The 25151-nt window shown below is 44.7% G+C and overlaps 2 long non-coding RNA genes across 2 annotated transcripts; both read left to right on the top strand.

The window, feature by feature from the left end:
- Nucleotides 1-3712: 3712 nt before the first annotated feature.
- On the top strand, nucleotides 3713-5462 carry LOC309890782. Its single transcript, XR_014319448.1, has 4 exons — nucleotides 3713-3840; nucleotides 4377-4496; nucleotides 5002-5082; nucleotides 5377-5462. It is a non-coding gene; the product is annotated as an uncharacterized lncRNA (long non-coding RNA).
- A 17521-nt stretch (nucleotides 5463-22983) lies between these two features.
- LOC309890786 lies at nucleotides 22984-24924 on the top strand. Its single transcript, XR_014319451.1, has 4 exons — nucleotides 22984-23111; nucleotides 23839-23958; nucleotides 24464-24544; nucleotides 24839-24924. It is a non-coding gene; the product is annotated as an uncharacterized lncRNA (long non-coding RNA).
- The last annotated feature ends 227 nt before the right edge of the window (nucleotides 24925-25151 follow it).

Below are 25151 nucleotides of genomic sequence, written 5' to 3'. Positions count from 1 at the left end.
GGCTGCGTGCGTTGAGGCCTTGCTTCAAGGACGTGGTCAATCATGGCTCATTTGTGGGAAGTAGAGAGTAATTTCTTTCCTCTGCACTTCCATATAGCCTTCATTTATTTTGTTTGTTTGTTTTCCTCCCTTCTTTTTATTTTTCCTTTTCCCCTCCCTTTTCCCCTTTCCCTTTTTATTTCCCCTTAGTTAAATTGTTTAGTTCATGGTAGTCTTTATTTAATTATTATAATTTTTTCCCTTTAATTAAATTATCCTTATCTCAACCCGTGAGTTGTTCTTTGCTTTACTTCTCCCCCTCCTCATCTAAAGGAGGGGGAGTGAGAGAGCGGTTGTGGGGTTTAGCTGCCCAGCACGGTAAAACCACCACAGCTACAGCGCAGAAAGAAAAACCAAATTGCTTCCAAAAAATCAAAGTAATTCAAAATCCTTGGTATCATGCAGCCGTGCCACTGGCAAAGTGAGCATTCCCCTGCCTCTCAAAGCTTGCTGTACCCTTGATCTGCTGTCTTGCTGCTGTTAATTGATTGCAACTCTACATGTCTGATCAGGGCTACGAGTTGTTCTCGATATGGAGATCATACAACATCTACTGTGCACGCTTGGGTGTATAGATATGTTTATCCTGTATGCATGTACATCCGTATGCATATTTGTGTGCTGGCCCCCAGATCCCTCATGTTACAAAGCATCGGCCTCGAAGGCATACTCATCAAAATCTTTTGCAGAGCCTCCATTTTTTTCTAGTTCCCTCAAAATGAGAGAATTTTTACGCGCTCTCTGTGTCGAAAAGGCAAAAATTCTGATTTTCAGTGTCGCTCTCGCTAACTTTCTCTCACTCCCTCCTCGTGTGTGTATAAACACAGATGTGTGTATGCGTATGCACATTTGTGGATTTAGATGCACTGGTATGTTTTTTGCTGTACAGGTAATAAAGACGGGGAAAGGTTTTTGTGTTTTCTTAATAGGTGAAGAAATCTTGAAGACCAGAGATTGGAACATGCTGAATTTTAAATTAAAAAAAAAAAAAAAAAAAAAAGTTAAATTGTCCGGCTGTGGAAGATGGAGCCTCATTTTTGCAGCCACTTTGAATCACGAGTTCATCTCTAAATGCGCTGTTTTTTTTTTTTTGTTTTTGTTTTGTTTTGGTTTTTGTTTTTTATTTTTTTGAAGAGCTAACTAACCGTGGCTGCATCCAGTCTGAGAGAGCATTCAAATGGACTTGCTTCCTCTCTTAGTTATAAGCTGTTTAAAAGCGCATCCTTTGTTTGAATTGTGGATGAGAGGTTCCCTTGGCAAAGTGAGGAGGAAAATTCTTCCTACCCCTTTATTATTAATTCACGGATTCAGTCTTGGTTCGGCCTACAGGAGCAGTTAACTGGAAGCCTTTGAAGATCGATAACTTTGCTGAGGTTGTCCAGGTAGGTGAAATCGAAGACCCACAGGGCCTGGAACGTGCTGTTTAATGCGTCCTTACTGTGTTCTAGAGAAGTTATTTGTAGCCATAGTTGATTATTGACTTGCATGTATCATCAGGCGGTTTTTTAAGGAGTGACTCCGTTTTCAGGCTTCCAGATGTGCTCCAAGTCATATTATTGAGGATGTGGAAGAGAACGCTTGCTGACAAAGCTCCTGGCAGCTTTACAGAACTTTAATATTTAGTTAGTTCATGTAACAGCTGATTTCAAGGCTTTGCTCTCTTTGAGAGACTGATAACTTGATTTGATTAACTGAAGAAAGCTGGAAAAATGTTTGTTCCTCATTATTTTTCACTTGTTACTTTCTTTCGGGTTACTTTTAAAAAGAAGATTTCACTGATCACAAGCCAGTAGAAGACTTTCAGCCCAGGCAAGGGTGAAGACAGCTCTCTCCAAGAGCAGAGGAAGTCCCTGTGGAGAGAACCCGAGCTTGTTAGCAGAACTCGTCGGCATGTCTAAACAAGGAGACGATTGCTACTTCTATTTCTATTCTACCTGTAGCAAGGTATGGCTGGCTTTCCTTTGCTTTGCTTTTTTTCCCCCTTTTTTTCAGGAAGGAGTAGATTAGGAGGAGGAAGCACACTGGTCTTTGGTTAACTTGAGAACCAGATAGATTGTGAATTCAGTTGTAGCACCATTAGGCAGCAGCATGGCCATTTTTGAGGCTGTACTCTATTTTCCTTGTTGGTTTCCTTTTGGTTCCAGGGAGACAAATGTGCCTACCGCCACTGCGAAGCTGCTCTGGGCAATGAGACGGTCTGCAAGCTGTGGCAGGAGGGTCGTTGTTTCAGGAATGTCTGCCGATTCAGACACATGGAAATTGACGTGAGTGCCTAACAATGTGTTCTCAAAATAAATCCACAAAAGCATTTTTCAGTGCCGTAGGTGTACTGATTGTGCTTTTGCAGGATAGATTTGTTTGCTTCAAAATCATACTGGTTTCTGTTACCAAGAGAGGGGGTGGGAGGAAGCAGAGGGAAATAAAATCAATGCCTTAGGTATGTCTTAGCAAGATATTTGTTTATTTTTTTTTTATTAGATGCTGACAGTTTTCTCAAGAGATGCAGAATAGCTGTTAAATAGACTGCTAAAACGTGCTGGAGCAGGGGGGTAATAAACAGGCTGTTCTATCCTCATGGGAGCAGGCTTGATAATGAACTATCAGGTGTCTTCTGACCCACAGTCCTTCAGATAACGCTGTTGTAGCTGCCTGGGGTAGGAAGTGGGGAAAGTTAAAGGTGCAGCAGAACTAAGTCTCCAAGAAGTAGTTCTAGACAGGGTTAACCTAGGCAATTTCAGATGTTCTTTTTCCCTCTGAATAATCCTAGTATAATCCTAGGTGTATTAGTTTAAGCCACCCTCAAGTGATGTCTGAGAGTGCCTGTCTTCTCAAACTGAGTGATGACCAAACTAAATGTGCATAGTGGTTACAGCTTATGCAAACTTTGTGAATATGCCCAGAAATACTACACTTAACTGAGAAACTGACCTTTGGAATGCTGTTTCAGCACTGTGTTGTGACAGCTGTCACGATCTGGAGCTGTGCATCTCTTTGCAAGCCTCAGGTGCATGTTATCACGAGCTTTTCTTTCTTTCTGTCTTCAGAAAAAGCGCAGTGAGATTCCTTGCTACTGGGAGAACCAGCCGGGAGGCTGTCAGAAAGCCAACTGTGCTTTTCATCATGCAAAGGGACGTTACATCGATGGACAATTCTTACCACCAAGCAAGAGTGAGTTTAGGTCCTTTTTCTTTAAGCGCTGAAGAATTAATTTTGAGTATTACTTAGTGGGTGCCAATCCTGTAGGGGGCGTCAGGTAACTGTTCATTTGTGAGGGCAGGAAAAGGTCTGCAGTCATAGGTGTACTGCACCGAGTGTACTGCTGGTGTTTGTTTTCTGCTTTCGTGCTCAGCTTCTCTTTGCTTTGTGTGATGTTTGCCTTGCAGTTTGCTTCCTGTTGTTTCCGCTTTTGCTGGGTGGTAGGGAGATGTGTTGTTGTTGGAAGGGAAATCATTGTTCACGGTGTAAGCAGTGATGGGATGGGCAAAAGGAGATGCTGAATTCGTTGTCTGTGCGGGTTATCTGCCTTTGCTACCATCTCTTTGCATTGTGGTCAAAGTTTTAAACTGCCATATTACCGATGATCCTCCTCTTCCTCTAGCTACACTGCCAAGTCCGCCTGAGTGCGCGGACGATGATCTGAAAGTGGCTCAGATGTCACTGCAGCAAAACAAACTTTCTGTCCAGTCAAATCCCTCTCCACAGCTAAGGGGGTGACGAAAGTGGAAAACTCTGAAAATGTCCCAAGCCCTACACACCCTCCAGTTGTAATCAATGCTGCAGATGATGATGAAGATGATGATGGTGAGCATGTTTTGGTTCTTGGAAGGAATTTGTGCTGTAAATGAATGTGTTAAATCTTTGTTTCTTGGAAGGAATCTGTGCTGTAAATGAGTGTATAAATCACAGATGACCTGAGGTCTGACTAGCGATAGGGCAGGCAGTCTGGCCAGGTCACTGGTGGCTTTGTCTGGCAGTCAGTGGACAGAAGCTGAAACGTTGGAGGAAAGCTTAGAACCACTCCTGGCTTTAGCTGGTCTTTTGTGTAAAGTTCTATGTGAAACTAGGAAGGAAATTTCTTTTTTCTGTCTGAAGAGCAATGTGTTGTGTAGTAGTTAAAGCTGCAGAGAGAATCTAGAGTCCTAGATGTTTTGTCCTAGTGTATTCTACTTAGGAGTTCATCAGGTCAGTGTAGCTGTTTAAAAACAAACAAACAAACAAACAAAACAAAACAGCAACAAAGTTTTTTGTATGAACCATGGGCTGAAGTGTCACTGCATGAGCTACGTAATCATGACCAACCTGGTCTATGCATAACTGAATCGATTTTTCCCCTTCAGACCAACTTTCTGAGGAAGGAGAAGAAACTAAAACTCCCGTCCAGCATCCAGCTGCGGAAGGCAAAAATGGATTACGGGTGATTTCCACTCGGAAAGGCAGTTCTATTACTACTAAACAAGGTATGCCAGCACCTTAGTAGGATAAATCAGAAGAACTTGACAGTTAAGTCAAAAGCAGCGTGGTGTAAAAACACAACAAAATGTAGGGGTGCTGAATGGAGTCGGTTATTTCCATGATCTCATTTCTGCCATTAATACCATCATGTGCCCATTGGGTCAGAAAGGTGAACTCCTTTTCTTTACTTTTGGAGAACAAAACAGGGCCACAGCATGGAGTTTAAATGGCTGCACGTGCAGCCTTGCAACCACTGCTGATAAGCCATATCTAACGATAGAGGGATCTAATATTGTGTAAATGGATTAAAATTAAAACTACATTTTGAACCCTGAAGGATGAAAGGAGGGGCAAAATGCCATTGGTTCTATGGCTCTTTCACTTGTGAGGAGTGTTGACAGGCTTTATTCGAAATACTTCAGAAAGTTCCTGAGCGCTAAGAAGCCTGAGGACCTGTGGTCCTCAGTGAGTGCCTCTAAGCCTGTCTCATGAACTGTTTCCTGTTTTCAGAGGGCAATCTGAATTTTGGAATAAAAACACTTGAGGAAATCAAATGGCAGAAGATGAAGGAAAAAAAGAAGAGACACGGTGGTGAGTTAATATTGCCTACTTTCTTATCCTGTTCACGGCAGGTGATGGTGACTGGGAGCTGCTTGAGGGACAGACTTCCATTTTTAGCTGGGGGCATAAAGCAACCTGATTCTCAGCCAGCTGGTATTCTAAATGGGAGTCCAAAGGGCAACCAGAGGCAAATTAGTCACCTCTCTTCTTTACATGCTCTGCTTGCTGTATTTTTGACAGTAACAAATCATTTAAAGTTTTTTGTTCTTTGTGATAGTTTTTTATGTTGGGTAAACTTCCTTATGTTTTGGTTGCTCTGAACAGAAGGTTCTTCAAGATCTTCTCTTCGTCCCGTTGATTCTATGATTTTTCCTGCTCCAGAAGAGGAAAATGTCCGGACAGTGGTGAGAACTGTGACAGTGTCTTCCAAGAAAGGTAATAATGAATGCTTTTGTTTTGATTTCATTACTCCTAAACTGGAGGGTTAAGCAATAATTAAAACAATTCACCCATGTTAGCCTTCTGGTGCTGCCTTCTGTTCAAAACGTGCTTTTATGCTTAAAGTCCCTGGTTGTACTGGAAAGATTTGGTGCTCAGGTTAAGTGCAGTGGCAGGAGAAAAAAAAAAGTGTCAGTATGCCAATAGGGGGGTAACTGAAAAACAGAAGAGTAACGAGAAGAGCGAGCTGTAGAAGCCAGTGCTATATAAGAAGCAATTTCTGAAGCATTAAAGAGGCGTACAGTGGCAGGTGTGGACACAGTATGACAGGAGTTTGTGTATAAATTGTTTAGAGCTGTGCAAATGCCTTTTAAAGGGAAAAAAGTGTGGAAGTACTTTTACTTGTAGACATTCACCTTAGAAAGGAATATTTCTCAGCATTTGCACCTAAGAATATTCTGCTTGCTTATGCAGCTTTGTTCTGCACAAAGTATAGGTGTCAAGCAGACTCAGATTCACTCTCTACTATCTCAGCTGGAATTTGAAGCAAGCACTGAGACTATTAATATTTTTTTTCCATGTTAATTATAGTTAAAATATGAGTTTGTGTGGTCTAGCTGTCAAAACAGTGTCTGACTAGGGTTTTTTGGACATGGGCTAACAGGATAATATTTCTGTTGGCTACTGGTTTCTGTGAAATAGAAAAAAAAATTCCCTTTTGTTTTAGGGGAGGAACCTGTGGTTCGAGTAGATCTTGCTGATAGACAAGGAAAATGGAAAGCCTCTGCGGGTGAGAACTTTTTACGAGCTGTTACGTAGGTGCTGCCTTCTATATATGACTGCATTAAAGAGTATTTGTGATGTATGAAGGGAAAATACATTGCAGTGGAGATCTGTGTTGACGGCAGAAATGGAAAAAAAAAAAAAAAATCATTTAGCAGCTGAAAGGCAATTCTATGAAAATATGCTTGAAAAAGAGAAGCTTATTGTTGACTGTTCTCAAACCTTCCTGCAAAGAAAAGTTCTTACAATATTCCTTGTTTTCTCTGAAGATGATGTAGGCAGCCTTCCAGTGAAGCGCAGCCTTGCTGAAAGGCTGGGGAAGAAGGTAGAGGCTCCGGGAAATGCTGACAAAGCACCCAAGAGAGAGACAGGTACTAAACGGGCATCTGGATTGGATTCCTGGGTTTCGTATTTAGTCTTTCTGTTTGTCCTTTTCCAGTGATGTTTCTTTTTGCATGTTGGCTGAGGTCGTAATCACTGGGATTCAAAGTTACCTTTCCTGTCTTGTTTTGAAATGTGAACCTGAAGTTGACATTATGCAGCCTCCCTAATTCGTTCTTTTTCTGTTTTGCAGTTCGAGTTCCCAAGTCTCTGAAGGACAGGCTGGGATTACCTCCTAAACAGACCAGTACTGAGAGAGGTAACAGCTAGATCTTAAATATGCTTTCTCCTCCTTCCTTTCCACGAACTTGGACTGCTTTCATACATCCCTACAAACTAATTTAAACGAAAACAAAGAACTGACGCCTCTTGGTTGAGTGCTGAAGCTCTTCTGACAGCCACTATCAGAACTCTGGCTCTAGGTGTGTGTTTATTTTCTACTTGTGCCTTGTCGAGGTTTTTAGCTGCTTCTGTGAACCGTTACGTACAATTAGAATAGAACCACTGCCAGGAGCAGGAATTTGAAATGCAGTCTGAAAAAGTAATAAAGTAAAGCAGCATTTCTGTGTAGCAGTTCTCTCTGGATAGGGCTGGTCTTCAAAATACAAGTGGCTCAGAGGAGGAGGAGAATGTTGTTCTAAGGATATTGTTCTAAGATGCATTATTGGGAACGCTCAAGATGAGTTTTCCTTAGTGCTCTGACAAATTTTGGAGACTTAAAATATTGCTGGACTCTCTTTAAATGTTGGTGCTTCTCCTCATTTCTTGATGATGACAGGGAAGGCTGCTAAGCCGATGGGAGAGATCCATGTGAAAACACTGGAGGAAATCCGTCGTGAGAAAGCTCTTCAGAGACGCGAAACTCAAGCCAAAGCCGAGGCTGAAGGGCACGGTAAAACTGAAGATTCCAGCGCAGGGGCAAGAGCTGCTCGTGCAGGTCGCATGCAAACTTTCTCTGAAGCCTTGTCTGAAAAAAAGAATAATCGCTTGGTAGAAGAGAAGAAAAAAGCAGGAGAATGCCATAGCAAGAGCAAAATTCAGGGTGAGTCCAAGAAGCAGCTCGCTCTGTCCGGGCCCAGCAAAGGGCAGGCGAAGGAGCCGGCAGGAAAAGTCAAGCCAGAAGGAGAAGTGCGTGTTAAAACCTTGGAAGAAATAAAGCGTGAGAAAGCTCTGCGGATGCAGCAGAGTGAAGGAGATGTGCCAGCTCCCTCAGCACAACCCGGACCTGCCCCAGCAGAGCAGAAATCTTTATGGAGCACAAAACTAACAGGTAATAAGATGCTTTAATGCCTGCCCCAGTGAGGTGCTTCCCATATTGAGCAAGTTCAGTTTGCTCAGGATCTGCTTCATGGATAAATGCTGAATGGCTTGCACATTGTAGCCTTTCTCTCTCTCTCTCATGGGACACAAGGAAATAAATGCACAAAGGAAACAAGTACCCAGCTTTCTTTATTTCTGCCGTTGACAACACTTTTTTTTGTCTTTTTTTAAAGCACCTGAAAAAGAAGAAAAGAAGGCAGTGGAATTGAACCGGCCTTTTCCTAAACTTTCCTCTGGACCTGATGTACAGGTGAGTCCTCTGTGAAGACACACATACATTCGTACAATTTCTGATAATTCTGACAAGTTTTGTTACTCACCGTGTGCCACCCTCTTGAGTGTGTTCTTACCCTTCAGCAGCTGGTAGGAGCTGCAGTGCAGTCTAAATCCTATCGCCAGCAGCATTTCCAGACAACTCTGTAATCCTCAAACTTGGAATCAGTCTGTTTATACCACAGCAAGAAAGAAACCCTGTTAGCACCAGCTGAAATCTACACAGTTAACGTGGAGGGAATTCTTTTTGTTCTTACTGACTTGATCTGTCAGACATGAAGGATTTAATACAGAAGGCCAGAGTTCTGTGTTCAAGGAAATCAATCTGTCAGTGGATACTGTATAGGGGAACTTGTATGACTTTCTGCTGCTTAAAAAGAATGTGATAAATAGATGTACAGCAGAACACCCTAGCTGTTTAAAGAAGCTTGCCATAGTGGATATTGCAGATATGTGAGACTGCGTCCATAGTAAAGCATGGCTCTTGTTACAGGCAGAATTTTATGGGAAAACAAACAAACAAACAAACAAACAAAAAAACCAACAGTAACCTGAACGAGATTAATATGCTGTTCCACATCAAGACCATTTTGGAGGGATTGCTGATCAGATTTTCTTAACGAAATCTCCACGGATTTTATTTATTTTTTTTGTCCTACTCATGCACTACTTTTCTTTCCTTCTAGCCCACTCAGCAGAGTGGAACTCGTAAATGTCCAGAGAAGAGCTTTGAAGAGAGACGGTGGGAGAAGTGGCAACAGAGAGAACAACAAGAGAAGCTTCGGCAGGAGGAAGCTGCTGTCAAATCTACTGCTGGCTTCTTTAATACTGAACCAGCAGGGAAAGTGGCAGCTCAATTTCAGGGCCAGGAAGCTAAAAGTAAGTGTTGAAGGTTAAGAGTTACTTAGGTTGTCTTCTGAAATACAGACAGAAGATGACAATTCTCATGCTGTAACTCTGGCTGGGTGCATTTTGCCACGCAGTGCTACGAAGCGAAGGGTGTACTTTCTTTTTCTTAGTTTGTTTCTTTTCCTGCCAGCCAGATGTTAGGTAAGGAACGGGAGACTAGAAAATGACACTACAAATGTGGACTTTGTAGAACAACTTAACTGTGGGACATCACTGCAAGGGAGAGGAAGCTGGTACAAGAGTTGCATACACTCTTGTCCTACTATAACTGCTGCTTTTTCCTTTCCTAGCGGGAGCGGGACTTTAAATATAAAAGCTGTCTATATTTGTGAACCTAGCTTGCACTTAGGATTGCTATGTGTCTGAGGTTTCCCTTGTCCTGGATTATTATTTACTGTAGCTCTTCGGTTTCTTTGTTCCTTTGTATGGCTTGTTGGTAGACAGAGTTTACTATGTGGAAAAGATTCCTGAGAATCCAGGCAATGGCGGTGTAATTGTGCTGGCCAAATGCATTTAAGTGTGTAGAAGGACTGTGGAAATGATTAAGAGAACCTGGATTTTTCCTGAGGCAGAGCAAGACTGTATCAGTTCTCTCTTCCTTTTACTCTAGCCAACTTTATGACATCTGCGAAGCCTTCGCGTGGGAAAGTCACTTTCCCCAAGAAGAAGGCACTGAAACGTAAGGCACCTGGGAGTTACCCGTCTGCCATAGCAGCTGTGGAACTACAGACTGCCTTTGATGCTGACATGATGGGACCTCCAGCCAGAAAAGCAGCCATGGTAAGGCCAGGGGCTAATGCAGCGATGGATCCCTTGTTAAATTTCTACCCTCCTCTATTTGAAAAGGTGGAAAACTCAAACGTTCTGCAGGCCTTCTGTTTCCTTTGAAATCCAGTAGCTGTCTCCAGGATGCTTGTAGAACCCTTCTGTATTTATGAGATGAATGGCACTCTTTAACCGGTACTCTGATGCTGTGATTTCTCTGGTGTGGGGGATTTTGTCCATTAATGCCATGTTCTTAAAAGACACCAGATCGTGAGTAACCTCCAGGTGAATGTGAACTTTCTTCAGGAGCACCTTGGTTTTGTATTTTGGCCACGGCTCCGCAATGCCAGAGGAGAAGCAGTGTGGAGGAAAAAGCTATTAAGGAATCTTTTACCCATGTGTCATAAATACTGTTTTGCTGCTTTCTAGGGTGTTTCAGACGTGCCGGAGCACGTCCCAGCCATCAGACTTGAAGAAAATCCCCAAAACAGGTGACAACCCCAACTTGTTCTTTTTCTTAATCAGTGTATATCCCCAGGGAAACATAAGTTCTGTCACATGTGGGAAAAAATGAGGGTTCTGAGATAATTGAAGCCAAAATCCATCAAAGGAATAAGTCACCTGAAACCACTTTCTAGCAGCTAGCAGGATTGCTTAATTAGGCTTTCTTGAAATGCTGCAAGTCAGCACAGCTTTCCGGTGACTTCTTGGGTTGTCTGAATACCTGAACGAGGATGAGGTGAAGTTCTACTTCCTCGTGAGGTGATAGATGATGAGTAGTGTCCTCTGCCTTTTGGTCCTCAAGAATGCCACCTCAACTCCAGGTGCCCTGGCTTCACAGATAAACCCCCAGACTGAAAAATGTACCTGGTAACACATCGGGCTCTAAATGTAGCCCTGGGTTGATTGATAACAATCCCTGTGTAAGATTGAAGCATAGGAGGGCTTGCCTACAGTTTTAAGAGCCGGTTTGCAGGAAAAGGATTTCCCGTTAAGAAATGGCATATCCTGATTGTTCTTTCTTGCTCTCCCAAGACCTGAAGTGCGTCTTGGAAGCCCGGAAAGATTTGAGGAGCAGATGGAGATGGATCTCGAGACCTCGACCTCAGCTTCTTCCCAGCCAGAAGAGGCACGGACACGCTGGCTGAGTTCCACAGGGAACGTGCCCTTATCTGCGGATGAAGATTTTGAGAAGCTACTTTGGGAAATCTCAGGAGGCAGACTGGAAGCCGAAATCGACTTAGACCCAGGGAAGGACGAGGATGACCTCCTCCTTGAACTCTCCGAGATGATTGACAGTTGAACTGCGTAGTCCTAGGGTATAATTAAAAAAAAAAAAAAAAATTAAAACTGTTCTTCTTGTTGGATACCCCGAGGTGATCCTTTTTCTAACTGAGGCTTTGCAATGAGACTTAAAGCACAGTCCGAAGTGGTAGAAATTGGCAGGATCTGCGCTCAGTTGTCCTAAATTTCCCTGCTGGTCAGAGTTAAGGTCTTGTGCATCCATTCTGTAACTATAGGTGGTTACCTTCGATATCGAGAGGACAAAGCACTTCTTTTGGCACAGAAAGATCTCCATTGGCACGCCATGGTGGCTGCAAATCGATCTTCTGATGGAGCGATGCTCTGAAGGCTTAAATGTAAAGCTTCTTCCTTCCTCCGCCCTTGGCACAACTCGATGTTGGGCACATTGTGAAGCTTCGGTGTTCTGATTTCTCGGACAGTTGATAGCCAAATCCTGGAGTTACTATGTCAACTCTTGACTTTTACTCGTGTATGCCATTGTTTTGACTGTACCCGTGTCAGATGATGAAGCTGTAGGGGTGGGAGGGAGCAGAATCGTTGTTCCAGTGTGTTGTGGACCAAACTTGCTGCCAGGAATGGGGGTGGGGGTCAGCCCACCCAGCCTTCCTTTCAATTATCAGGGAGGATCAAATGGTGAAAAGCAGCAGCTCTGCCATGCGGCTCCACTACCCCCACTCCCTTCTCTTGTGCTATACCAAAGTTCCCCCAGGCTTTGGTTGGTGCTTTTTGCCTGTGTGAGGACTCCGGGGCGAGCAGTCGGGACTCTGCCGCAGTCACAGGGTCGATGAAGGGTTGTTTAAGTGCCTCTTGGTTTTAAAACTTGCTCCCCTGAGCTGCTGGCTCTGCTGCCTGCTACAGCAAATGTTCGGGTGCCATCAGCATCGCACTTGGGCGTGGGCACTGACCCTGCGGAGGACAGAGCTGAGATTCGGGTGTATTGTGTACCCTGCCACCAGCCATCGTTTTTTTTCCCCTAGCAGATCAATTTTGAATTATTTTCCGAACTTTTCGCGGCACGGTAGGCACTTCCCGCTATGATTTGTGAAGCTGTGGGGGCCCTCAGGCATTTGCTGCTGGCAGAGGAAAAGCGCTTGTCGAATTTGTTGTAAATACTTAATGTTTGGACAAAACCACGCGTCTGTGTGTGTGTGTGTGTGTGTGTGCTGTGACGCCCCGGCCCCACCAGGGAAAACCTCCGCCGACGAAACTGCTGCTGGAGCTCACGCAGGCCTTCATCGTGCCGAAGGACTTCACGGGGACTTCTGCCGGCTCAGAAATGGGGGAGAAAAAGCAAAATCAGGAGGAGGAGAGCTCAGAGACTGCACCCACCTGCCCTCGCTTTCCCTTCACCCCAAGAAGCCCTGTTCTACCATCAGCCTTCGCCTCTTCTGCCTGCGGTGCTGGGAGCGGGAGCGGCGAGGCGGCAGCAGCCATGGCGTACCGCGGGCAGGGCCAGAAGGTGCAGAAGGTGATGGTGCAGCCCATCGTATCCTTCCTGCGGCTGGGGGGTGCCGGGGAGGTGGGTGGGGGGCGGCTCGGACCTCAGGGGGCTCGGCCCGGGCCTTGAGGCCTTGTCGCGGGGCCCTGAGGCCTCGCTGTGGGGTTTGGGGCCTTGTCCCGAGCCCGGAACTGTCGTCCCCGTGCTGAGCCCTTAACGCAGCGCCCCAGAACCTCATCTTCCGCTACCTGCAGAACGTGAGTACCGCGGGGAGGGGGCGGGGATGGGGATTTGGGGAGTGTGGGGGGAGTGGGGAGGGTCTGGGGATTCCCCTCGGTGAGTTTTTGGCTCCTGGCTGTGTCCCGGGACGGGTTTGTGGGGGATGGAGAGCTGTGCGGTGTGCTGGTGGGCACAAGGAGCCCGGCATTTCCCCCTCGTGTAGCCGGGCGTGCAGGGGTGTTCCCTTGTGACTGGAAACGTGTTCTTCACCAAACGTGTAGTATTCACCCGATGGTATAACGCTCAAATGTCAGATTGCACATTGGAACTGCCCCTGAGAGTTGCTCCTCGGAGCGTTTGGGAGCTGTCGTGGCTGTGGCTAGCAGGTATTTCTGAACACATGAGAGAACAAAAGTGCTCAGTGTTTGTGGCCCGACTTACTCTCCTCCTTCGTTCTGCAGAGGTCGAGGATCCAGGTGTGGCTCTATGAGCAGGTGAACATGCGGATAGAAGGCTGCATCATCGTGAGTATCCGCACGTCCCCATGTTACATCTTTCATTTTGCCTCATTCACAATCGTGTTTTTTGGTCAAGAAAAGTTATCACAAGGAAAAAGAGATTTGTACTTCTCTGCCTTTCCCCTCGCCCTGCCCTTCCCTCCCGCTCCTGAGCCCTTCGTCAGGCCTTGCTGGGCCCTCTGTCCGGCTGTCTGTCCGTCCATCCGAACCTCTGGCCATCTGTCCCACCACCCTGCCCCGTCCCTGCCCTCTCCCTAAGGAAGCAAAGAGTCCCCGGGCTGCCTTCATGGGGGGGGTAGAGGGGAGAGGGGAGGTTCTGCTGAGAAAAAAATGAAAGATTTCCCCCTTAACGGGCGCCTTGCGAGTTCTTTCGAGTTCCAACCTTCTGCCTTCCTTCCGTAGCAGTGCCTCTAAGGGGTGCGCTGTAAGGCAGCCCTCATCTGGCGCGTTGCTCCTCCGTTCCCCCAAGGAACTGCCTTCAGGATCTGACTAACTCTGGATGCACCCGGTTGTCGCCTTAATTTCTCCTTTAGCTTGCTGAAAACAAGCCGGTTGGGTGACCTTTTGCGTTTCTCGCTTAAAATTTGGATCGAGGAGGTCTGTGTTTCCTTACGCTGATGTCCACGCTGAAGGTGCAGAAGGGTTCCGTGCTGTTGCTTGGGTCAGCCTTGTTGCCAGGTTTGGAATGTTTAGCCTACCGGTGCTTCGGTGCTGTTGGGCTGCACTCAGAGTGTGAGCTCTGGGCGTTATTTCTCAAATACTGCGTTATTTGAGCGTACAGACCCGAGATATTCTGCGGAGAGGTGATTTAAGGCACGTCAGAACCACCGCTGCGGCGTGTGCCAGCGTCGGACGCCCGTTCGAGTGATCGGGCGGAGCAGGTGAGTTGAATTTGGTGCTGGGTGGCGAGGTGGTGTTGGGGGAAGAGCTAGGCTAAGGAGAGCTTCCTCTTGCTCTGCCCCTTCCCATCTCAAATGGCCGCTTCCTGGGGAGATGGGTTCGTTGGGAGGTTAACTACAACGTTACAGTGAGGATGAGGAATCACCTTTAGTCCCGTAGGTATTTGCTGCCAGGCCGCAGCGTTGATTTCAGAAATTGTATTTAAAAAAGGGAAAAGAAAGGAAAGATGTATTCTTTAACATACTCTCTTTTCTCGGAGAGTAGATGGAGGAGCTTCAGCCGTGCCCTTCCTCCGGAAACGATTCCCAGTGTCTGCTCAGACACTGAGGAGGAAAATGGAGGAGAGCCACCCGATAGAAATAAAGGAAAGAAGGGGTCATGGATTAAGGGAAAAGCACTACTTAAAAAATTGGTGCTCTCTAAAAACGGGTTAAGGGTTTGGGACCTGCAGGTGCTGCCTACACCTGTGTGCGTTGCAGTCGTGCCTGTTGCCACTGAGCAAAACGGGGAGAGCTGCTTTGTCGAACGCAGCGTGTTAAAGCACGTGCCACTGCCTGGAAGAAAAGCACGGACTTCCCTCGTGTGGGCCTTCTTCCCTAGCGATCTGTGGTTTACCTGATGGTTTCCCATAAGCTGAGAATGTTTAAAAGAAAAAAAGAAAAACAAAAATCAAAAACCAACACCAACGTTGAGAGTGGTGAAGCAGATCCTCACGTGGGGACTCAGAATCAGCGGTGACATCACCATGCGAAGCATTGTGTGTGCTTCGGGTTGGGGCTGCTGCGAGCCTCGCAGCGGGGAGGGAGAGCGGATCCGGGGTGCCTCTGTGTCAGCCCTCTGCCCTGGTGGCTTTGTGAGCACTGAGAGTTTGACTCCTGTGTTCCCAGCTTTCGCTTCCGCACCTGCGGTGTGGCAGAGCCAGCGAGCTGCTTGCTCAGCTGGAGGAGGAAGAGGAGTGACCTCAACATTGCCGAGGTAAAGCACAATTATTGAAAAGATTTGGCAAAGATGTGGGTTGTACCAGCGCGGCTGCTGCAGCTGCAGCAGATCCTGGAGCATTGGAGAAGATAGAGAGGGTTTTCTTCATGAAAAGAATGCTGTTAAAAGTGTTTTCATGCCAGAAATTAGGATAAACGCCTCTGTTGTTTGACATCCTCTATTGAGCTGGCACATTGGCATTACAGCGTACCTGGCACGCTGTTTGTATTAAAAAAAAAAGGTATTTTATTCAGGGCAGGCCAGAAACCTGCCTTGGCACTTGCACATCGCAGCAATGCTTACAGACCCTGCATCCTGGCTGCCAGGCCAGGATCTAAATCCGATGGTGCTGTTGGTAAACTGAAGCTCAGGAAGCGCTTCTGGGTTTTTTTGTCCTTCCATGTGAATTTTTACCCTGTGAAGATGGTGTATTAAGCTATTTTCGTAACAACAAATAGGTTTAAAAGCAGTTTCAGTTTAACATCTACACGCTTGGGTGTTATTAACAGAGCTTTGTATACTGAGCTGGTGCTTGGTAGGAGAAAAAACATCAATCTTACCTGGGAAACCTGGACCCCCTCAGCTACATACTGCTATGAGGAAACTCAGATGTAAGAACACACTTAAATAACACCTCACCAGAGCTGTTGTGCTCCTGACCACCAAAAGCACCTTTTTCCAACACCGTCGTACTGGAAGTTGATGCAGCTGGTTCCATCCGTAACGTGTGACTGTACAGTGCTGTAAAAGAACTATTTTTTCACAGCTTTGGAGAAAGTGAAGCAGAGAAAACCACGCATAACCACTGATACCTGGACCCCAAACTGCCACAGGCTGACGGTGATGCCCACTGGATATCTCCTGATACCCTGCTGCCTTCTGACTGCTCCAGCAGAAGTCCTGTTTTAATTAGCCAGCAGGTCCCTCTGAGGGAGGGACTTTGCTAAAACTCCTGCCGTAGGAAGTATCCTACGGGAGCCAAGTTGCTAAACGGATGTGTGGTTTTCCCTTAACCCCCTCACCCCTGACTTTCCAGCTCCTGACAGCACTGCCCACGTGTGCAGTGTCACCGTGTGCCATCTAGGTGCCAGCTGCCATGGTTTATATATTGTAAAATTAGTGATTTGGGACTCGTGAGCACTGAGGAGAGGCTAGCAATTGCTTAAGAGCTTTCCTTGTGTCGCTCTGGGGCAGGGAGATGGGTGAAACATCTTAGGCTTGAAAGTGATTCCCTGCAGAGTGACGTGCTCAGATCTGCACAACAGATCTGTCGTTTTGGTCACCTTATTAGATCCCTGCTTGAGAGGTTGCTTGCAAGAATCGATTCGTCTTCACCTTGATGTGTCAAGCTAAAGAGAAATCTGTGCCGAAGCACTGTTTGATCAGACGAGTGCCTCAGTTCAGGATTGTTCTTTGACAGCTACAGAAACAGCAGGACGATCAGCGCCTTCAGGAACAGATGAATTTGATCTTGAGGCTGTCGTAAAACAGGTCCCTGAAGTCTGAAGACTCTTCAAATAGTTTGGGCCAGCAAGGAGCAGCTGTACGTGGCGGCTGCGGTAACTCGGGGCTCCGAGTCTCAGAGAGCGTGGTGAAAGGTGACCCCCAGCTGGCTGCTGGAGGAAGCTGAGGCAGCGTTCAGCTCTAACCTTTGCCTTCTTGGCTGGCATCTTTGCACTCCTGCTGTCAGTGGGTGTTGAGTGTCCTTCCCGGCAGCCTCAGAACGTGCCCTCAGATGTAGGCAGCATTTAGCAGCTAGAATTCCCTCAAATAGAAAGAGTACAAATGATGCGTTTTCTGCTTTTGCTTTGGAACTCTTAGCTTGAGGTTTTCCTGCAGGCCATGAGGTTTCTTGCAGCAGCAGGGATGAGTTGTGTTAGCAAGAGGCTGTTCTGTGCTTCGACTGTGGGAAGATGAATGGTTACGTGTGCACCGTTAAATATAACTTGACACCTAGCACACCACACTTGCAGCCTGTGGGGTGCTTTAACAAGCAGGTAAATCAGCAGAGGCTGTTTTGCAGCCGGGGTGATGCTGGGTGATTAAAAAGCAGGGGCAGAACAAGGAGTTTCTAGTGTTTGTTCTTGCTTGTCATCCGACTCTCCACTTCCACCGTTCTTTAAAAAAAACAAAAACAAACAAACAAACAAATAAAAAAAAAAAACAAGCAAGGGGTAAGCATCTTAATATCTTTATTATAAATGGAAGGCACAAAAGAGGCCAGCAACAGAGACTGTCCAAGAGAAATGCTTTGTGCTTTATAAACAAACAAGGAAGTACCCTTAGGTGGGTGTGATAATCCTCCTCTAATGCGTTTTTGGGGTGCAAAAATAGATTTGTTCCTTTCTCGCTCTTCTCTGCAGGACAAAGGCAGAATAGGCACTGCAAAGTTAGACCAGGGAGGTCAGTTTGTTCCGTACTGAGAAAGACAAGCCTGTAAAACAAACTAGACAGATTTTCTTTGTAGTATTCATCTTCCTTCAGCAAAGGCAAAGCTTATGACACTTGTTGGTGTGTATTTCCAGACCCCCAGCTACTGGCACTGTAGCGCATCTCTAATTCTTTGGTACAAAAGGTTCAAAATCTCTTAATGCAAAAATTTTACCAGCACCCTGGAGCAAAAAAAAAGAAATCTAAAACCCTTACCAACTTCTATTACAGACCTGCTGAGTGCACCAGAGTTACTCATTTTTATTCAGGCTTTCAGGGGCAACTTCAGTTGGTTTAGCGCTTGGATTGCTATGTTGGCAGATGTCAGTTTAAAAAAAAAAAAAAAGCTTTTGAGGTCCTTTTTAAAATGAGACTGCTTTTTTGGAATTTGGAATACTGCAAGGTATCGTTGGTTTTGCTTTCTTCCTATTCCTTAGACCAGATCCATTCAGATTCTGAACAGCGTTCCCGGTGTGTTCAGGAAAATGGAAGGCAACAAGCAAAATGATGAGCTCCTTGGGCAGTCAAAAGAGCTAAATCTGGAGAGTGTTTTGAGTCAAACTTCCATGCTAAGGAGCACCAGTAATTGTTAGAAGTAGCTGCAGAGGAACCTGCATGGCACTGGGTGTGTTTCTGAAGGTGCTAAAGGTCCGAAGTGACGATTCCTATCCATACTAAAGAAGAGAAGGAAACGTTGCACTTAACTACTGTTTTTATTCCCTTTGTCCAGCAGTCAAAAGCAGTAACTAATATGAGAACCCAACTTTTCCTCTCTTTATTTTAGATTTGGGAAAATTCCCTGCCAAAACAATATTTCCTGGAAAATTCACTAGTGTTTGTGTGAGTAAAAGCTTCCAACCTTTTATTATTAATTTGTAAGAACTATTTCATCCACTTTTGTCCAGAAGAGTCAGAAATAATTTGCACAGAAATGTGCAGCGTTTTAATGAAAGGATTCAGAATCACTCTAATTTGAACTGGTTGCAGGTTTTGTGACATTTAGTGTCTTAAAAAAAAAAAAAAATCAAAATTTCTGACTTCATATCAGAAAAAAAGAAAAAAAAATGCTTGTGGCGAAATAAAATCTGTTGCAGCTCTGCTCATCGAAAACTCATTGGCTGTTAAATTGGACCTAAGTCGTCTTCTCTAACCTTTCATGATCCTGCAGCAATGGCTGATGATGGATATATGGATTAGGGAACAGCACGTGATGGCAAACCTGTGGTATTTGCTACTGTACTGGGTCTGGCTGGAATGTTTACTTTCCCTGCAGCAGCCCATACAGTGCCGTACTCTGTACTTGTAGCTGGAACAGCAGTGTTATCACCCCAGTGTTGTGTGTACTGCTGAGCAGCAGTGGCACAGCATTGGGCCTTTCTCTAACCCTCCTAGGGGGTGGGCAAAAAGGTGAGGAGAGAAACATCACTAGGGCAGCTGACCTAAACCAATCAAAGGGATATTCCATACCATGTGATGTCCCACTCAGCAATAAAAGGTGGAAACAGGAAGAAGAGGGGAGGGGTGGGCTCTCGTTGGGAAAACGTCGGTCCTCCTCTCGAACACCGGCTGCGTGCGTTGAGGCCTTGCTTCAAGGACGTGGTCAATCATGGCTCATTTGTGGGAAGTAGAGAGTAATTTCTTTCCTCTGCACTTCCATATAGCCTTCATTTATTTTGTTTGTTTGTTTTCCTCCCTTCTTTTTATTTTTCCTTTTCCCCTCCCTTTTCCCCTTTCCCTTTTTATTTCCCCTTAGTTAAATTGTTTAGTTCATGGTAGTCTTTATTTAATTATTATAATTTTTTCCCTTTAATTAAATTATCCTTATCTCAACCCGTGAGTTGTTCTTTGCTTTACTTCTCCCCCTCCTCATCTAAAGGAGGGGGAGTGAGAGAGCGGTTGTGGGGTTTAGCTGCCCAGCACGGTAAAACCACCACAGCTACAGCGCAGAAAGAAAAACCAAATTGCTTCCAAAAAATCAAAGTAATTCAAAATCCTTGGTATCATGCAGCCGTGCCACTGGCAAAGTGAGCATTCCCCTGCCTCTCAAAGCTTGCTGTACCCTTGATCTGCTGTCTTGCTGCTGTTAATTGATTGCAACTCTACATGTCTGATCAGGGCTACGAGTTGTTCTCGATATGGAGATCATACAACATCTACTGTGCACGCTTGGGTGTATAGATATGTTTATCCTGTATGCATGTACATCCGTATACATATTTGTGTGCTGGCCCCCAGATCCCTCATGTTACAAAGCATCGGCCTCGAAGGCATACTCATCAAAATCTTTTGCAGAGCCTCCATTTTTTTCTAGTTCCCTCAAAATGAGAGAATTTTTACGCGCTCTCTGTGTCGAAAAGGCAAAAATTCTGATTTTCACTGTCGCTCTCGCTAACTTTCTCTCACTCCCTCCTCGTGTGTGTATAAACACAGATGTGTGTATGCGTATGCACATCAGTGGATTTAGATGCACTGGTATGTTTTTTGCTGTACAGGTAATAAAGACGGGGAAAGGTTTTTGTGTTTTCTTAATAGGTGAAGAAATCTTGAAGACCAGAGATTGGAACATGCTGAATTTTAAATTAAAAAAAAAAAAAAAGAAAAAAAAGTTAAATTGTCCGGCTGTGGAAGATGGAGCCTCATTTTTGCAGCCACTTTGAATCACGAGTTCATCTCTAAATGCGCTGTTTTTTTTTTGTTTTTGTTTTGTTTTGGTTTTTGTTTTTTATTTTTTTGAAGAGCTAACTAACCGTGGCTGCATCCAGTCTGAGAGAGCATTCAAATGGACTTGCTTCCTCTCTTAGTTATAAGCTGTTTAAAAGCGCATCCTATGTTTGAATTGTGGATGAGAGGTTCCCTTGGCAAAGTGAGGAGGAAAATTCTTCCTACCCCTTTATTATTAATTCACGGATTCAGTCTTGGTTCGGCCTACAGGAGCAGTTAACTGGAAGCCTTTGAAGATCGATAACTTTGCTGAGGTTGTCCAGGTAGGTGAAATCGAAGACCCACAGGGCCTGGAATGTGCTGTTTAATGCGTCCTAACTGTGTTCTAGAGAAGTTATTTGTAGCCATAGTTGATTATTGACTTGCATGTATCATCAGGTGGTTTTTTAAGGAGTGACTCCGTTTTCAGGCTTCCAGATGTGCTCCAGGTCATATTATTGAGGATGTGGAAGAGAACGCTTGCTGACAAAGCTCCTGGCAGCTTTACAGAACTTTAATATTTAGTTAGTTCATGTAACAGCTGATTTCAAGGCTTTGCTCTCTTTGAGAGACTGATAACTTGATTTGATTAACTGAAGAAAGCTGGAAAAATGTTTGTTCCTCATTATTTTTCACTTGTTACTTTCTTTCGGGTTACTTTTAAAAAGAAGATTTCACTGATCACAAGCCAGTAGAAGACTTTCAGCCCAGGCAAGGGTGAAGACAGCTCTCTCCAAGAGCAGAGGAAGTCCCTGTGGAGAGAACCCGAGCTTGTTAGCAGAACTCGTCGGCATGTCTAAACAAGGAGACGATTGCTACTTCTATTTCTATTCTACCTGTAGCAAGGTATGGTGGCTTTCCTTTGCTTTGCTTTTTTTTCCCCCTTTTTTTCAGGAAGGAGTAGATTAGGAGGAGGAAGCACACTGGTCTTTGGTTAACTTGAGAACCAGATAGATTGTGAATTCAGTTGTAGCACCATTAGGCAGCAGCATGGCCATTTTTGAGGCTGTACTCTATTTTCCTTGTTGGTTTCCTTTTGGTTCCAGGGAGACAAATGTGCCTACCGCCACTGCGAAGCTGCTCTGGGCAATGAGACGGTCTGCAAGCTGTGGCAGGAGGGTCGTTGTTTCAGGAATGTCTGCCGATTCAGACACATGGAAATTGACGTGAGTGCCTAACAATGTGTTCTCAAAATAAATCCACAAAAGCATTTTTCAGTGCCGTAGGTGTACTGATTGTGCTTTTGGAGGATAGATTTGTTTGCTTCAAAATCATACTGGTTTCTGTTACCAAGAGAGGGGGTGGGAGGAAGCAGAGGGAAATAAAATCAATGCCTTAGGTATGTCTTAGCAAGATATTTGTTTATTTTTTTTTATTAGATGCTGACAGTTTTCTCAAGAGATGCAGAATAGCTGTTAAATAGACTGCTAAAACGTGCTGGAGCAGGGGGGTAATAAACAGGCTGTTCTATCCTCATGGGAGCAGGCTTGATAATGAACTATCAGGTGTCTTCTGACCCACAGTCCTTCAGATAACGCTGTTGTAGCTGCCTGGGGTAGGAAGTGGGGAAAGTTAAAGGTGCAGCAGAACTAAGTCTCCAAGAAGTAGTTCTAGACAGGGTTAACCTAGGCAATTTCAGATGTTCTTTTTCCCTCTGAATAATCCTAGTATAATCCTAGGTGTATTAGTTTAAGCCACCCTCAAGTGATGTCTGAGAGTGCCTGTCTTCTCAAACTGAGTGATGACCAAACTAAATGTGCATAGTGGTTACAGCTTATGCAAACTTTGTGAATATGCCCAGAAATACTACACTTAACTGAGAAACTGACCTTTGGAATGCTGTTTCAGCACTGTGTTGTGACAGCTGTCACGATCTGGAGCTGTGCATCTCTTTGCAAGCCTCAGGTGCATGTTATCACGAGCTTTTCTTTCTTTCTGTCTTCAGAAAAAGCGCAGTGAGATTCCTTGCTACTGGGAGAACCAGCCGGGAGGCTGTCAGAAAGCCAACTGTGCTTTCCATCATGCAAAGGGACGTTACATCGATGGACAATTCTTACCACCAAGCAAGAGTGAGTTTAGGTCCTTTTTCTTTAAGCGCTGAAGAATTAATTTTGAGTATTACTTAGTGGGTGCCAATCCTGTAGGGGGCGTCAGGTAACTGTTCATTTGTGAGGGCAGGAAAAGGTCTGCAGTCATAGGTGTACTGCACCGAGTGTACTGCTGGTGTTTGTTTTCTGCTTTCGTGCTCAGCTTCTCTTTGCTTTGTGTGATGTTTGCCTTGCAGTTTGCTTCCTGTTGTTTCCTCTTTTGCTGGGTGGTAGGGAGATGTGTTGTTGTTGGAAGGGAAATCATTGTTCACGGTGTAAGCAGTGATGGGATGGGCAAAAGGAGATGCTGAATTCGTTGTCTGTGCGGGTTATCTGCCTTTGCTACCATCTCTTTGCATTGTGGTCAAAGTTTTAAACTGCCATATTACCGATGATCCTCCTCTTCCTCTAGCTACACTGCCAAGTCCGCCTGAGTGCGCGGACGATGATCTGAAAGTGGCTCAGATGTCACTGCAGCAAAACAAACTTTCTGTCCAGTCAAATCCCTCTCCACAGCTAAGGGGGTGACGAAAGTGGAAAACTCTGAAAATGTCCCAAGCCCTACACACCCTCCAGTTGTAATCAATGCTGCAGATGATGATGAAGATGATGATGGTGAGCATGTTTTGGTTCTTGGAAGGAATTTGTGCTGTAAATGATTGTGTAAATCTTTGTTTCTTGAAGGAATTTGTGCTGTAAATGAATGTGTTAAATCTTTGGTTCTTGAAGGAATTTGTGCTGTAAATGAATGTGTTAAATCTTTGGTTCTTGAAGGAATTTGTGCTGTAAATGAATGTGTTAAATCTTTGGTTCTTGAAGGAATTTGTGCTGTAAATGAATGTGTTAAATCTTTGGTTCTTGGAAGGAATCTGTGCTGTAAATGAGTGTATAAATCACAGATGACCTGAGGTCTGACTAGCGATAGGGCAGGCAGTCTGGCCAGGTCACTGGTGGCTTTGTCTGGCAGTCAGTGGACAGAAGCTGAAACGTTGGAGGAAAGCTTAGAACCACTCCTGGCTTTAGCTGGTCTTTTGTGTAAAGTTCTATGTGAAACTAGGAAGGAAATTTCTTTTTTCTGTCTGAAGAGCAATGTGTTGTGTAGTAGTTAAAGCTGCAAAGAGAATCTAGAGTCCTAGATGTTTTGTCCTAGTGTATTCTACTTAGGAGTTCATCAGGTCAGTGTAGCTGTTTAAAAACAAACAAACAAACAAACAAACAAACAAACAAAACAAAACAGCAACAAAGTTTTTTATATGAACCATGGGCTGAAGTGTCACTGCATGAGCTACGTAATCATGACCAACCTGGTCTATGCATAACTGAATCGATTTTTCCCCTTCAGACCAACTTTCTGAGGAAGGAGAAGAAACTAAAACTCCCGTCCAGCATCCAGCTGCGGAAGGCAAAAATGGATTACGGGTGATTTCCACTCGGAAAGGCAGTTCTATTACTACTAAACAAGGTATGCCAGCACCTTAGTAGGATAAATCAGAAGAACTTGACAGTTAAGTCAAAAGCAGCGTGGTGTAAAAACACAACAAAATGTAGGGGTGCTGAATGGAGTCGGTTATTTCCATGATCTCATTTCTGCCATTAATACCATCATGTGCCCATTGGGTCAGAAAGGTGAACTCCTTTTCTTTACTTTTGGAGAACAAAACAGGGCCACAGCATGGAGTTTAAATGGCTGCACGTGCAGCCTTGCAACCACTGCTGATAAGCCATATCTAACGATAGAGGGATCTAATATTGTGTAAATGGATTAAAATTAAAACTACATTTTGAACCCTGAAGGATGAAAGGAGGGGCAAAATGCCATTGGTTCTATGGCTCTTTCACTTGTGAGGAGTGTTGACAGGCTTTATTCGAAATACTTCAGAAAGTTCCTGAGCGCTAAGAAGCCTGAGGACCTGTGGTCCTCAGTGAGTGCCTCTAAGCCTGTCTCATGAACTGTTTCCTGTTTTCAGAGGGCAATCTGAATTTTGGAATAAAAACACTTGAGGAAATCAAATGGCAGAAGATGAAGGAAAAAAAGAAGAGACACGGTGGTGAGTTAATATTGCCTACTTTCTTATCCTGTTCACGGCAGGTGATGGTGACTGGGAGCTGCTTGAGGGACAGACTTCCATTTTTAGCTGGGGGCATAAAGCAACCTGATTCTCAGCCAGCTGGTATTCTAAATGGGAGTCCAAAGGGCAACCAGAGGCAAATTAGTCACCTCTCTTCTTTACATGCTCTGCTTGCTGTATTTTTGACAGTAACAAATCATTTAAAGTTTTTTGTTCTTTGTGATAGTTTTTTATGTTGGGTAAACTTCCTTATGTTTTGGTTGCTCTGAACAGAAGGTTCTTCAAGATCTTCTCTTCGTCCCGTTGATTCTATGATTTTTCCTGCTCCAGAAGAGGAAAATGTCCGGACAGTGGTGAGAACTGTGACAGTGTCTTCCAAGAAAGGTAATAATGAATGCTTTTGTTTTGATTTCATTACTCCTAAACTGGAGGGTTAAGCAATAATTAAAACAATTCACCCATGTTAGCCTTCTGGTGCTGCCTTCTGTTCAAAACGTGCTTTTATGCTTAAAGTCCCTGGTTGTACTGGAAAGATTTGGTGCTCAGGTTAAGTGCAGTGGCAGGAGAAAAAAAAAAGTGTCAGTAT

The sequence above is a fragment of the Aythya marila genome (genome assembly GCF_965140915.1).
Source record: "Aythya marila genome assembly, contig: HAP1_HAP1_SCAFFOLD_179, whole genome shotgun sequence".
Lineage (NCBI taxonomy): Eukaryota > Metazoa > Chordata > Aves > Anseriformes > Anatidae > Aythya > Aythya marila.
This window is presented reverse-complemented; position numbering and strand designations above follow the sequence as displayed.